At 46.0% G+C, this 13,300-nt stretch overlaps 1 protein-coding gene across 1 annotated transcript in view; it reads right to left on the bottom strand.

The window, feature by feature from the left end:
• The window catches only part of LOC121571120 (neurexin-2), a 712,543-nt gene that overhangs the window by 134,678 nt on the left and 564,565 nt on the right, over positions 1–13,300 (bottom strand).

The raw sequence follows: 13,300 nt of genomic DNA, 5'->3' as shown, positions 1-13,300 counted from the left end.
ATACAGTCAAAGATAAAACAAAATGTGAAAGTATCAAAAAGAAGGCTTTGGTGTGAGATGGGTGTTTGTCACAGACTGCTGCTGAGTCACCATAAAGAAGGCTTTGGTGTGAGATGGGTGTCTATAGGAGGTATGTCTTCCCTGATATGACACACAAAGCAGTGCTTCCTGGGACAGAGCCTATTCTCCCCCCCGCCACACACACCCTATAACAAGACTATGGCAAAACTAGCTCATTTTGCACTTCGCACATTTTAGGGCATCATATCCTAATAAATGATACCTCTCTTGTATTTGTATTTTGTATTTATTATAGATCCCATTAGCTGCTGCCAAGGCAGCAGCTACTTTTCCTGGGGTCCAGCAAAATTAAGGCAGTTATACAATTATAAAAACATTACAATACATTCACAACAGATTTCACAACATATTAAGTGTAGTCCATGGGATCTCTGAGGCTGCCCTCAGTTCTGCATCAAAACCCATTTTGCACACGCTGAGGCCTGCCAAATGACCTAAAACGACATTGAAATTAGATACCAACACTCCAGCCACAGACCTCATCTTATATTAACAATACTGTGTTGGCACAGCAGAGACAAAGCAGGAAAAGTCGGATGATGAAAGCACCGTCAAACATCGGAGGGACGATCCCTGATTCACACACACACACTGCCAGAGACAGGGGACCATCACACTTAATTTTTGTTGTTCCAGCCCTGACAATTACGACTACCTGTGACCCGTACCATCTACAGATCAGCTGGTATCGCTATTTCGAACAGGCTCATGTAATGAACCCAGCGCCAACCCCCTTCTGTTTCAGTTGGTGTCCCCTCCCTTCCTCACTCCCACCGGAGATAAATGCTTTCTCAGACTAGCTGTTGTTTTCTCCTGTCTGTATTCTTTTAGCGCTGACTAATTATCTCAACATGGCAGGGGAGCTAAAAGGAGAGCAGGCTGGAAAGAGTGAGGGATAGAAAGAAAGAAATTAGAGGGGGGCGACAACGAGGTGTGAGATGCGATGGTTGGATGTTTTGAAGCCAGTGAGAACAGTTCGAGGTAGAGTGTTTCATTTCTGTTCCACCGCTACACCACTGTTGTCTTCAGGCTCAAAGCCATCAGGGCTGTTCAAGATGAGAAGAGACACATGGAGCAGGTTGGTGTTTTTCATCATGAATCTTGTTCTGGAGGCAGTTCTGCGGAGTGGTCACTAGCTGGCACAGCCACAAAGTCATCAAATCTGATTTTAAGCCTATCCCTAACCATATCCCTATCATTAACCATACTGCTAACCCTAATGCCTGACCCTAACCTTAAATTAAGACCAAAAATCATATTTTAGTTTTCATGAATTTGTACAATACAGCCAATTTTGACTTTGCGGCTGGCCTATCTAATGGGAAATCACTCAGTTCTGCCTCCAGGGCAAGACTCATGACAATAAACGTCAACCTGCACACATGGAGGGAAACTGCTCTAAGATGGCTGCCGGTAGAACGACAGCCATGTTGCAGAACGATTAAGGCAGTAACACTAGCAGAAGCACCCACACTCAGGTGTGAGTCTCTCTCCTCTCTTCTCTCTCTTCCCTCTCTCGCTTCTCTCTCTCTCTTCCCTCTCTCTCGCTTCTCTCTCTCTCTCTCTTCTCTCTCTCTTCCCTCTCTCTTCCCTCTCTCTCTTCTCTCTCTTCCCTCTCTCGCTTCTCTCTCTCTCTTCCCTCTCTCTCGCTTCTCTCTCTCTCTCTTCTCTCTCTCTTCTCTCTCTCTTCTCTCTTTCTTCTCTCTCTCTTCCCTCTCTCGCTTCCCCCTCTCTCTTCCCTCTCTCTCTTCTCTCTCTCTTCCCTTTCTCTCTTCCCCATCTTTCTTCTCTTCGCCTCAGCGTGTGAAGCGCGTGATGCCTCATCTCTCCGGGTCCCAGCCTTCCAATCTAATTTTATTTTCTAAATAAACAAGATGTGTGACTGAAATACTATAAGGAGCCCACAGCATGAAAAACCGTCCTAGAGGAAGAAGATACACAACAGAAGGTTTCACTTTCTCCTCTCCTTCATCTGGCATGTAGAATGCAGAGCATTGGCATAAATACAGAAGGTGATAGTGATCATGAGGATGATTATTGAAGACAGAAAATCGCCACTGCATATCTATTTATAATATCTACACCTCTCTTTACTCAATAATCAACACTACAGTACATATGCTATTGACAATTTAAATCCAGATGCCAAGCCCAGGGCAAAGTTTACAATCAACACCGCTTACGACTGTAATACCACAAAGTCAAAAGCTGCAAACTACCTATCGTCGATCATTAAACTAGCTAACTTTATTTCCACTTCCCCCTCTAAGACAGTGGTGTATGATCATTTCCCCTTCTTTGATTTATTCCTTGTCCTGTTTGGTGGCAGGCAGAGACGGTGGCCCCCTGCGGTTACGGCGACCCTGCAGCAGCCCACTAAACAAAGATACAAAGAGGTGATGAGGCTTCTAATGAGCTAGTCTGACAGGTCTTCCCTGACTGAGCCCATGTCTTAGTGTGTCAGATACACCCAACACCTGCTCCTCTCCGCTAGTTAACTGACCGGTGCAGAGGCAATGCATGCAGACCCATGCCCTCCCACCAACCACCTTTCCCTTTCTGCACACCAAGGGATTGAGTAAGAGAGAGATGTAGAGGGAGATGGAAGGGGTAGAAGAGGGAAAGAGAGAATGAGAGAAAAAAAAGTGTGACAGAGAGAGAGAAGGAGAAAGACAAAAAGAAATAGTGAGCAATCAGCATAACTCCCAAAGTCTCCACACTGCCCGTTTGATACTTAAGACTCAAGTTAGAACTAAATGAATAAGGCCTTGGGAATCCTCCTCGGCAAACAAAACTCGGGGTAGACTATGGATTTTCCACTGACCTTGACCAGCCTGCCTCTAATCAAGCAATCTGCTCTCTCTGTTTCGCAGGAATAATAATAATGATGGAAACGCTCCGTTGCACTCATGTTTATTTTGCAGGCTGAAAAAGAGCTAAATATTTATTACTTGTCCAATTAGCTCGGTCTGCAATCGATGTCAGCCAATCAATCCTCTCTACCTGCAACAGAGAGAGGAGTGAGGGGGGAGGGGAAATATCAAGCATCGCAGGACGTCCCCTTGATTATTTTTTCTATTTCTGGGGCCGGTTTGGTAATTTGATTTGAAGAAAAATAACATTTTATTTTCCATTGAGGCTGGTGGAAAAATAATCATAAAGCTCCCTGAATCAAAAGTAATGAAAAAGCTGATTGATTTTAAATTGTTCCTATGCAGGGCAGGTGGAGTGTGTGTGTGTGTCGTGTGAGTGTGTGTGTGGGGTGGGGTTTGTCATATTGGACTCTCATGGTGAATAGCCATTGATTTGGGCCAAAGCAAGGCATTCTAGGCCACTTGTTCTCCACAAGAGGTACAAAATAAACAGGTCATCATAGACAGACGGCTAGAAGGGTATGTGACCAGATATCTCTCATCCCAACAGACCAACGTCTACTGTACTCAGCCCACAGATATATGACTTGAGTGGCCTATGTCATAAGCCTTCATAACTTCTAGTGTTCTATTTAATTGTGTGATTCAGCCTTTCTTATGATTCACAGTGACGAAAGACATGTTGATCCAACACCGGAACCACAACAACAATACTGTTTGTATCTTTGGTAGCGGCTAGACAGAGAAACTAGACAGTGCCTCTTCAGACCCTGTCCTTAAACCCTCTCTAACCCAGTGGGTTGTTGGTGTAGTTAATCCATGTGACTAGACTGCTATATTGATTCCCTTTGAGAGAGCAGACAGAAACTTTTCAACAGTTTGGTTCTAAAGAGAAGTTTCACAATGAAGTGACTTGGTTGACTGGATGGGGCAGTTTGCCATCTAGAACTCTGTTGATCTCAACACGAACAGATACAGCACACACACATCCTTTTAGTCTGATGGGGTAGGATAGAGTGTGTGTGCAGTTATCTCGAGCCCAGTTTGAAACTTTCTGTTGCACCCCAATGGTGGCCACACTGCTAAACTCTCAGAGCAGTGTGACGCTGACCATGACGGCCAATGGAATTTACAGAAGAGAAAATACCTGTCTCCCAATGGTATGGAGGCACAGGAGTGGAAATCTTTTAACTCCAATGATTCTACAAGAAAGTTTTGGGCTACAATGATTCATTAACTTGGTTTCTTGGTGAACTGCTAGATTCTCTGCTCTTTCACATTGCTTTACAAAATGGAGGGAGGGGGAAAGGGACAGAGCGGAGGGAGGGGAGGGAGGGGAGGGAGGGGGAAAGGGATAGAGGGGAGGGAGGGGAGGGAGGGGAGAAAGGGATAGAGGGGAGGGAGGGAGGTTAGAGACAATTCTACATGCCGATAAGGGGAACATCTCTCTGAGGGTTGATAGGTAGAACGTTGTGTCAACGCCCCTCATATGTTACCAGACCCGCTTATTAAAGACCCAAAATGCCCTTCTGCCTGGTAACATGTATGATAGCTCTCGGGCTCCTCTGGAATGTCTCATCGAGAGTTAGAATGGGCCGGCTCAAAGATTGAATCACCAACAGTCACACGCGCCCCTGAATCAAACCACACACACTCACACTCACACACACACATACACACACACACACAACCCACTACGCAGCTGCAGCAAAATTATTGCCTGCCTCCTAATAACCTGCCAATCAGAGACGCAGGGCAGACAGAGACAGCTGAATATTTCAATGAGAGGTTCAGCCCTGCTACTCTCACAGTCTTAATTATTAATCACATTCACCTGCTGCAGCGCACAACACATTTTCACAGCACCTGATATAAAAATATATATATATATTATGATAAATTTTACATTGGCTAGGTTTCACCGCTGAATATGTCAACGGTGGGAACAGACAGCGTCTTGGGGGCAGAGAGAGAGGGGAGGAAAATGGATCCTTCTACATATGGCTCTTTAGAGGCACGGGGAAGAGACACAGGGAAGAGTTACGGCGAGACACCAACGTCTCCCGCATGGTGCCATCATTATGTCGTGAGACTCTGGAAAGGTCAGGATTCCTCCCATCTGAGGTCTCCTCGGTGGTAGGTGATGTGTACACGTCTTGTTAGCGGGGCAAATTAGGGTTAACATCATAATAATTATGCTCTGGGGTAAGAAAACATACGCGGGCTAATGCCTAGCTCCAGTTGTTGACCTTGTTTAAATGACATTTCGCCTTGTTGGAACCAGCCTCGTGAAATTTAGAGGGGCCTAAAGTTCACAATGCACAACAACACATCCATCACTCTCTGTTATGGGTAAAACATGGGACAAATACACACGAAAAGGGGATTAGGAAATAGAAAATTAGGAAAATGGACTCCTGACTTGTACTGTAGCTTACACAGCCTTTACGGTAAGTAACAAGTCAATACATATGGATGGACTTAACTCCTAGCTTCTACCCTTTTAATCTGAAAATGGACTCTTGGCTCTTTCAGTAACTAGCCAAATGGAGACATACTGTACACCTCCTTGATTCCATGAATCAAATTAGCCTTTGTCCATTTAGTAAATTCATGTCTGATTGTCAGACAACCTCTTCTGAAAGGGTCACTTATCTCTTTTTGCCAGTATACAGTTTCTCTCAGTAAACGTCAATTTACATTCTAGACCAATCAGTGTTGACACAATATGGCCGCCTGCACTAATGTTGACCTGTACTGAGAGTAGCATTCTAATGGCTTCTAAGTTTGAGTGGAGTCACAATGGAGTGGAATGGAAGGATGCTTGTGTTGGTTATGGTGATGGGTGGTGGATGATGGGTGGGATGGAGACTAATGGTGAAGCCAGTGCAAATTACCTTCAGTCTGAGACAAGGTGAGTGGAAGTTATGGATGGAGGGGGAATGGACGGACGAACAGAAGTAGAGAGAGAGATTGAGAGAGGAGGAGATTGAGAGAGGAGGGAGAGAGGGATCAATGGAGAGCCTCCCCCACAGAGTGGGAGAAAGAGAGTATGTGATTTTCTGTACCCTGGACTGTATATTCTACAGACTGCAGGGTGTCCCACTTCAAAGGCATTAGGGATGAAGAGTGAAGAGATGAAAGGAGGACTGACGGACGGACGCTCTCAGTGTGTGTGTGCGTGCCTTTGAGTGAGTGTGTATTGGTCTGACACATGAACAACATGAGCTTTCCTACACGGGTCAATCAACATGGGGTTTGGGCTTCTGCACAGCTGTCTTGTATGAAAGCTGTTTGCTGCCACTGAAGCCTTCATGAAAAACATTTTCTGGCCATAGGAAATGTGTTTTGCATTCCATTACTACAGAAGTGGCTGGTGAATACATTTTTACTGACCCACCAGGTCTTTTAAGTCTTACTGAGGTTCAGAATGACACTCCTCCTGAGTGACTTCATCCACTGTGGTCACAGAGGGGTTAAAACCTACCTACCTTTAGATATAAGCTGTGACAGAGGTTAGATGGGGTCAAAAGTTGAAAAGATTTCAAAACCGTCCCCGACCAATGACCCACAAAGGGCCAGGGCGGCCATCGGAAATGTCACCGCCCCTCCCTCTCTCTGAGTTATTCTGAGTTGTTGACGTGAAAGTGTGAAAAAAAGTGTGACAGTCAACTGTTTCCGTTTAGAACACATGGGACTCCTAAACAGGCGCCCCCTCGCCTGTCAAAGGATGATATTACAGACGTATAACGAGGCCTGTCAAAGACAGAGCATGGCTAGACGAGCCAAGGAAATAAAAGGACTGTCTGTCGTTGAGCTCCTACGGACCCCTTCAATGAAAAAACAAATTGAGCAAAACCAATAACGCGACAAGACAAAGCCCGAACAAAGGAGCGCAATGGGAAACAGGGAAGGCGATTTGCTATGCCGTGTCTGGAACCAGAACATGTAGCTTGAGGCGTCCCTCTCTCCTTCTCTCCTTCTCTCCCTCCAAATCACTCCTTCCATGAGAGTCAGTTGTGAGTGGTTCAAACATAGCCCTTTCTCCTTCTCTGTTCAGCCTCTGCTGCTACACTCGCTCACTCCATCTCTCTCTCCAACACCAACCAACCTCCTCGGTTCCTCGATTCATGGCCATGTCTTGCCTTCTCTCTCTCTCTTTGCATCGCTCTTTCATCTCTCCTCCATCGCTCGAATCTTCTCCCACCACCTCTGTCTATAACCCTTTCTATCCTCCCTTCCTCTCTCTCCTTCCCTTTCTTTCTTCATCTCTCCATCCCCCCTCTCTCTTTCTGCAGGTTAGCAGTCATACATAGCAGGCTGCATGGAGGGAGGCTGTTACAAAACCCCTCCATTTGTTGGCCAGCTCAGAGTGGCTCTGCCAGGGAGGCCCTGCCAAACAGCCAGACAGCCAGACAGCCTGAACCACAGTAAATAAGACAGGCATTAACAGAGTGGGGAAAACAAACACATAAACAAAGAACAGGGCCTGGAGGGGGAGGGCCTGGAGGGGGAGGGCCTGGAGGAGGAGGGCCTGGAGGGGGAGGGCCTGCAGGGGGAGGGCCTGGAGGGGAGGGCCTGGAGGTGGAGGGCCTGCAGGGGGAAGGGCCTGGAGGGGGGGCCTGCAGGAGGGCCTGCAGGGGGAAGGCCTGCAGGGGGAGGGCCTGGAGGGGGGGCCTGCAGGGGGAGGGCCTGCAGGGGGGCCTGCAGGAGGGAGGCCTGCAGGGGGAGGGCCTGGAGGTGGAGGGCCTGGAGGGGGAGGGCCTGCAGGGGGAGGGCCTGGAGGGGGCTGCAGGGGGGCTGCAGGGGGAGGGCCTGCAGGGGGAGGGCCTGCAGAGGGAGGGCCTGGAGGGGGAGGGCCTGCAGGGGGAGGGCCTGGAGGAGGAGGGCCTGCAGGGGGAGGGCCTGGAGGGGGAGGGCCTGGAGGAGGAGGGCCTGCAGGGGGAGGGCCTGGAGGGGGAGGGCCTGCAGGGGCCTGCAGGGGAAGGGCCTGGAGGGGGAGGGCCTGGAAGGGGATGGTCTGGAGGGGGAGGGCCTGGAGGAGGAGGAGGGCCTGGAGGGGGAGGTCCTGGAGGAGGAGGGCCGGATGGCTGGATGTTAGTGCTCAGTAGTGGCATTCGAAAGGGCATCTCCTGGTTGTGGCAACAGGATAAGACAACTGATTACTAGGCAGTCCGGATGGTTATGCATGTGCAAGCTGACAGCCAATCCAGATGTTGTATGAATCTGTAATTCTACACAATGTGGTGATGTACTGTATTTTTTTTCCATCCAAAGGTGCATATGAAACCATGTAGGGTGAGTCTATAGGGGTTGATCAAATGTATTGACGCTTTCCCGCTCTGTGGAAACGTACACAAAGCCAAAGCAGTGAGAGATGTGCCAGTGAGCCAAAATGGCTTCAGGCAGCTATTCATCCGGCGCCTCACACTCATTTACTGTCTATGGCCGCCAGTGGAAATACAGCTTATCTACATCTCAGCCAATTTGGGACTGTTTGTGACGTCAGGAGGGAAAAGGGTTGAAAAGCAGGATGTTCAGAAATCACATATGACATATTGAGCTCACGGACTGGAATAGGAAGGCTGAGTGTGTGTTGGGTGGTGGATGATGTGGGGTGCGCGTGTGTGTGTGTGTGTGTGTGAAACAGTGGAGGCTCCTCAGAGGAGGAAGGGGAGGACCATCCTCCTCAGCGAAAACATTAAAAAGTTATCCTTTTTAGATAAAACTATACTAAATATATTCACGTCACTAAATAATTAATTAAAACACACTGTTTTGCAATGAAGGTCTACAGTAGCCTCAACAGCACTCTGTAGGGTAGCACCATGGTGTAGCCGGAGGACAGCTAGCTTCCGTCCTCCTCTGGGTACATTGACTTCAATACAAAACCTAGGAGGCTCATGATTCTCACCCCCTTCAATAGACTAACACAGTAATTATGACAACTTCCGGAGGACGTCCTCCAACATATCAGAGCTCTTCCAGCATGAACTGACATGTTGTCCACCCAATCAAAGGATCAGAGAATGAATCTAGTACTGAAAGCATAAGCTACAGCTAGATAGCACTGCAGTGCATAAAATGTGGTGGATAGTTGACTCAAAGAGAGAGAAAGACAATAGTTGAACAGTTTTGAACAAATTAATTTCTTCCAAAATGAAGGATTTTACTAATTTATTGCCACCGGGGCCTGCCAGTGTAAGTGCTAAACTGCTTACTGACTGTACACTGTAACGTTACTGCATGATTGCAGCAGGTTTACTAACGCGTTAGTTCTATTAGCTATGTTGACTATGACGTTAACTTAGCTAATATGGTGACAACAATGTAGGCTGTGTGTAGCGGTTATGATATGGTTTGGCTTGGAAAGGTTTTTTCGCCTGGTCACATACAGCTGATGTGTTGTGCACTGAAGTCCACAAGTGAAGAGAAAAAGTAAGAGGGGGAGAGCGCATAGATGCGAGAAGGAATACAATGTGGCTGCTACGAAAGTGAACTGTGTTTACGTGTGATCAGGGGTGTATTCATTCCGCCAATTCTGTTGAAAGACGTTTCTTAAATGGAAACAAATGGAACTAAACAGGGATAAACATAGCTGAATTTGTCCAATAAAAACTCTCATTTGCAACTGTTGGAGTAATGATTACAACCTATATCAACTAGATGCAGGCAAGAGTGTGCAAGGCGGTATTGAATGTGTCACTGTCTGTCCATGTGTCACCTCAAGTTTTTCTCTCGACCTGTGTGCCCCTATGTTGTAAACGTTCATTCATAGGCTATGTTGTAGCAACCTCATGATGGGCATAGGGACAATTCGAGAATCATGTAGCCTAAACCTATCGCTGTTACATTGAACTGGGTGAATGGAATATGAATGACAGTCATCCAATATGCTGTAATAGCAATAAGGCCAAAATCATCCTCCCTCATCTTGAACGGCACTGACCGCCACTGGTGTGAAAGGAGTTGGGGGTGGAAGAAGGAATTAACCTTTTCTACTGCAAAAAAAGTTATATGCAGTTTAACTAAAGTAGCCCTTTTGCTGAATCATTCATGTAATAGAATAGTGCTCTTTTTTAAATTGACTTTAGTGCCAGCTGAGATCTCCATACATTATGTCATTATGTTTCTAATGTAGTTAGGTGGTGACTGCTTGTAAATGCTCGGGCACTTCTAAGCTTCAAGTCCCATATCTCATATGTAATTTGTCCTTTGCGCTCAGAAATAGCTGGAGGGGACTATCAGCCCAAAACAATGGTCATATAAAAATACAAATATTTCTGATTGATTCTTGTTAACAGTATGCAGCTCCAAGCCATTTCAGAACCTATCCAGCATTTGGAAACTAGTTAAGACTCATTGATATGATGGATAACAAATATGTTACAGCTGCGTTTATTGATTTCTCAAGGATCAAGCTACTTTCTATTAAGGAGAAGAATTGCAAATACCAAAACACAAAAACACTGTAGAGAATGACATTTGAAAGGAAATGTTTGATGTTGATAATATTCAATGATGTTTAACTGTGTCCTATATCCATGCATTACTAAATGGACAATATGTAAAGTCACGTCCCATTAACGTATACTATTGTGACATTTACATGGACTCAAGCAGGCAAGGGAAGTAAATACTTTTTCAGAGAGACGCAATTACCCTGGACTTTCTTATTAATAACTGCAAAAACCAAAACAAACAGAACCATGACCTAATGAAACGAGGCTGACACGCAACCCGCAGACATCTTGTGAGCTACAGTAACTAGCCCCCAATAATAAAAAACTAATTTCCTGAGCATGTAACCCCGTGTATTCTCTGTGGCTAATTTATCTCATTAGTGAGCTAACGAGGACGGCGAAATGCACATTTTATCCTGCGTTCGAGTAGACGAACAGCCTCTACCGGAACACGCGACCATGAGGAATTATGTTTGCTTGTCCCTGGAAAATGAACGGCAGACATTTTTTTTGTAATTAACCACGTTTTCCCTCCAAAACGGAACAACAACAGCTTTTATCATCGTAATTAGGTCCAGTGAAACAGATGTATAAGGACTGTACAAGGTTTGGAGAACTCCATAGAGGAGGACTGTACAGCCCAGACCCTCCCTATGAATGCCAGGCAATGTTTCATTTAACTATGTTCTGTTACTTTTGTAACAACACATTTTTGTTGTCTGTACTGAGCTACAATATTCCATCGCCCTTGGACATAGAATGTCCCAGGTAAAACAAGACGTGTGTTCACCATGATAGCTATAATATCCTGTCTTATTGCAACAAGACTTCAAACACATACAGCGCCTTCGGAAAGTGTTCAGACCTCTTGACCTTTTCCACATTTTGTTACGTTACGTTACATCAATCTACACACAATACCCCATAATGACAAAGCAAAAACAGGTTTTACAAATTGTTGCTAATTTATCAAATAAAAACAACTGAAATATCACATTTACATAAGTATTCAGACCCTTTACTCAGTACCTTGTTGAAGCCCCTTTGGTAGTGATTACAGCATCAAGTCTTCTTGGGTATGACGCTACAAGCTTGGCACACCTGTATTTGGGGAGTTTCTCCCATTCTTCTCTGCAGATCCTCTCAAGCTCTGTCAGGTTGGATGGGGAGTGTTGCTGCACAGCTATTTTCAGGTCTCTCCAGATATGTTAGATCGGGTTCAAGTCTGGGCTCTGGCTGGGCCACTCAAGGACATTCAGAGACTTGTCCTGAAGCCACTCCTGCGTTGTTTTGGCTGTGAGCTTAGGGTCGTTGTCCTGTTGGAAGGTGAACCTTCACCCCAGTCTGAGGTCCTGGAGCAGGTTTTCATCAAGGATCTTTCTGTACTTTGCTCCGTTCATATTTGCCTCGATCCTGACTAGTCTCCCAGTCCCTGCCGCTGAAAAACATCTCCACAGCATGATGCTGCCACCACCATGCTTCACCGTAGGGATGGTGCCAGGCTTCCCCCAGACGTGACGCTTGGCATTCAGGCAAAATAGTTTAATCTTGGTTTCATCAGACCAAAGAATCTTGTTTCTCATGGTCGGAGAGCGGGCTGTCATGTGCCTTTTACTGAGGAGTGGCTTCCATCTGGCCACTCTACCATAAAGGCCTGATTGGTAGAGTGCAGCAGAGATGGTTGTCCTTCTGGAAGGTTCTCCGATCTCCACAGAGGAACTCTGGAGCCTTGTCAGAGTGACCATCGGGTTCTTTGTCACCTCCCTGACCAAGGCCCTTCTCCCCCGATTGCTCAGTTTGGCTGGGCGGCCAGCTCTAGGAAGAGTCTTGGTGGTTCCAAACTTCTTCTGTTTAAGAATGATGGAGGCCACTGTGTTCTTGGGGACCTTCAATGCTGCAGACATTTTTTGGTACCCTTCCCCAGATCTGTGCCTTGACAAAATCCTGTCTCGGAGCTCTACAGACAATTCCTTCGACCTCATGGCTTGGTTTTTGCTCTGACATGCACTGTCAACTGTGGGACCTTATATAGACAGGTGTGTGCCTTTCCAAATCATGTCCAATCAATTTAATTTACCACAGGTGGACTCCAATCACAATGACGATCAATGGAAACAAGATACATCTGAGCTCAATTTCGAGTCTCATAGCAAAGGGTCTGAATACTTATGTAAATACGGTATTTCTGGTTTTTATTTTGTATACATTTGTAAAAATGTCTAAAAACCTGTTTTCACTTTGTCATTATGGGGTATTGTGTGTAGATTGCTGAGGATTTGTATTTATTTAATCAATTTTAGAATAAGGCTGAAACGTAACAAAATGGGGAAAAAGTCAAGGGGTCTGAGTACTTTCTGAAGGCACTGTAATTGCTACAGCTACACCATAAACTACTGCCACACGTCAACGGCCTACACTACAGCCAAGTCCAATAAAATGACATCTAAAAAGGAAGGGCTTTGCCCCGACTTCATTTCGCTTCAATGCCTCTCTACACAGGACCTGGGATTGTGGCAAAAACACTCAGGAAAAAGCCCTAAGAGGATCATTCCAAAGTGGAGCTGATTTCATACACAGAGACTCTCTCCACCTTTCTCTTCTTTCTATCCTTCTGCAGATTAAAAAAAAAGTTTCATGGATGCCAAGAGGCATTAACTTCTTCCCACATGAGGCGGAATGGAATGTTGTGGCTCCCCATTTCACTTTCTCTCAGTCTCTCTCTCTCTCTCTCTCTCTCTCTCTCTCTCTCTCTCCTCTCTCTCTCTCTCTCTCTCTCTCTCTCTCTCTCTCTCTCTCTCTCTCTCTCTCTCTCTCTCTCTCTCTCTCTCTCTCTCTCTCTCTCTCTCTCTCTCTCTCCCTATCTCTCTCTCTCCCTATCTCTCT

The sequence above is a fragment of the Coregonus clupeaformis genome, chromosome 8 (assembly GCF_020615455.1).
Source record: "Coregonus clupeaformis isolate EN_2021a chromosome 8, ASM2061545v1, whole genome shotgun sequence".
NCBI classification, from domain to species: Eukaryota; Metazoa; Chordata; class Actinopteri; order Salmoniformes; family Salmonidae; genus Coregonus; species Coregonus clupeaformis.
The sequence above is the reverse complement of the archived record's forward strand: the minus strand, read 5'-3'. Positions and strand labels throughout refer to the sequence as shown.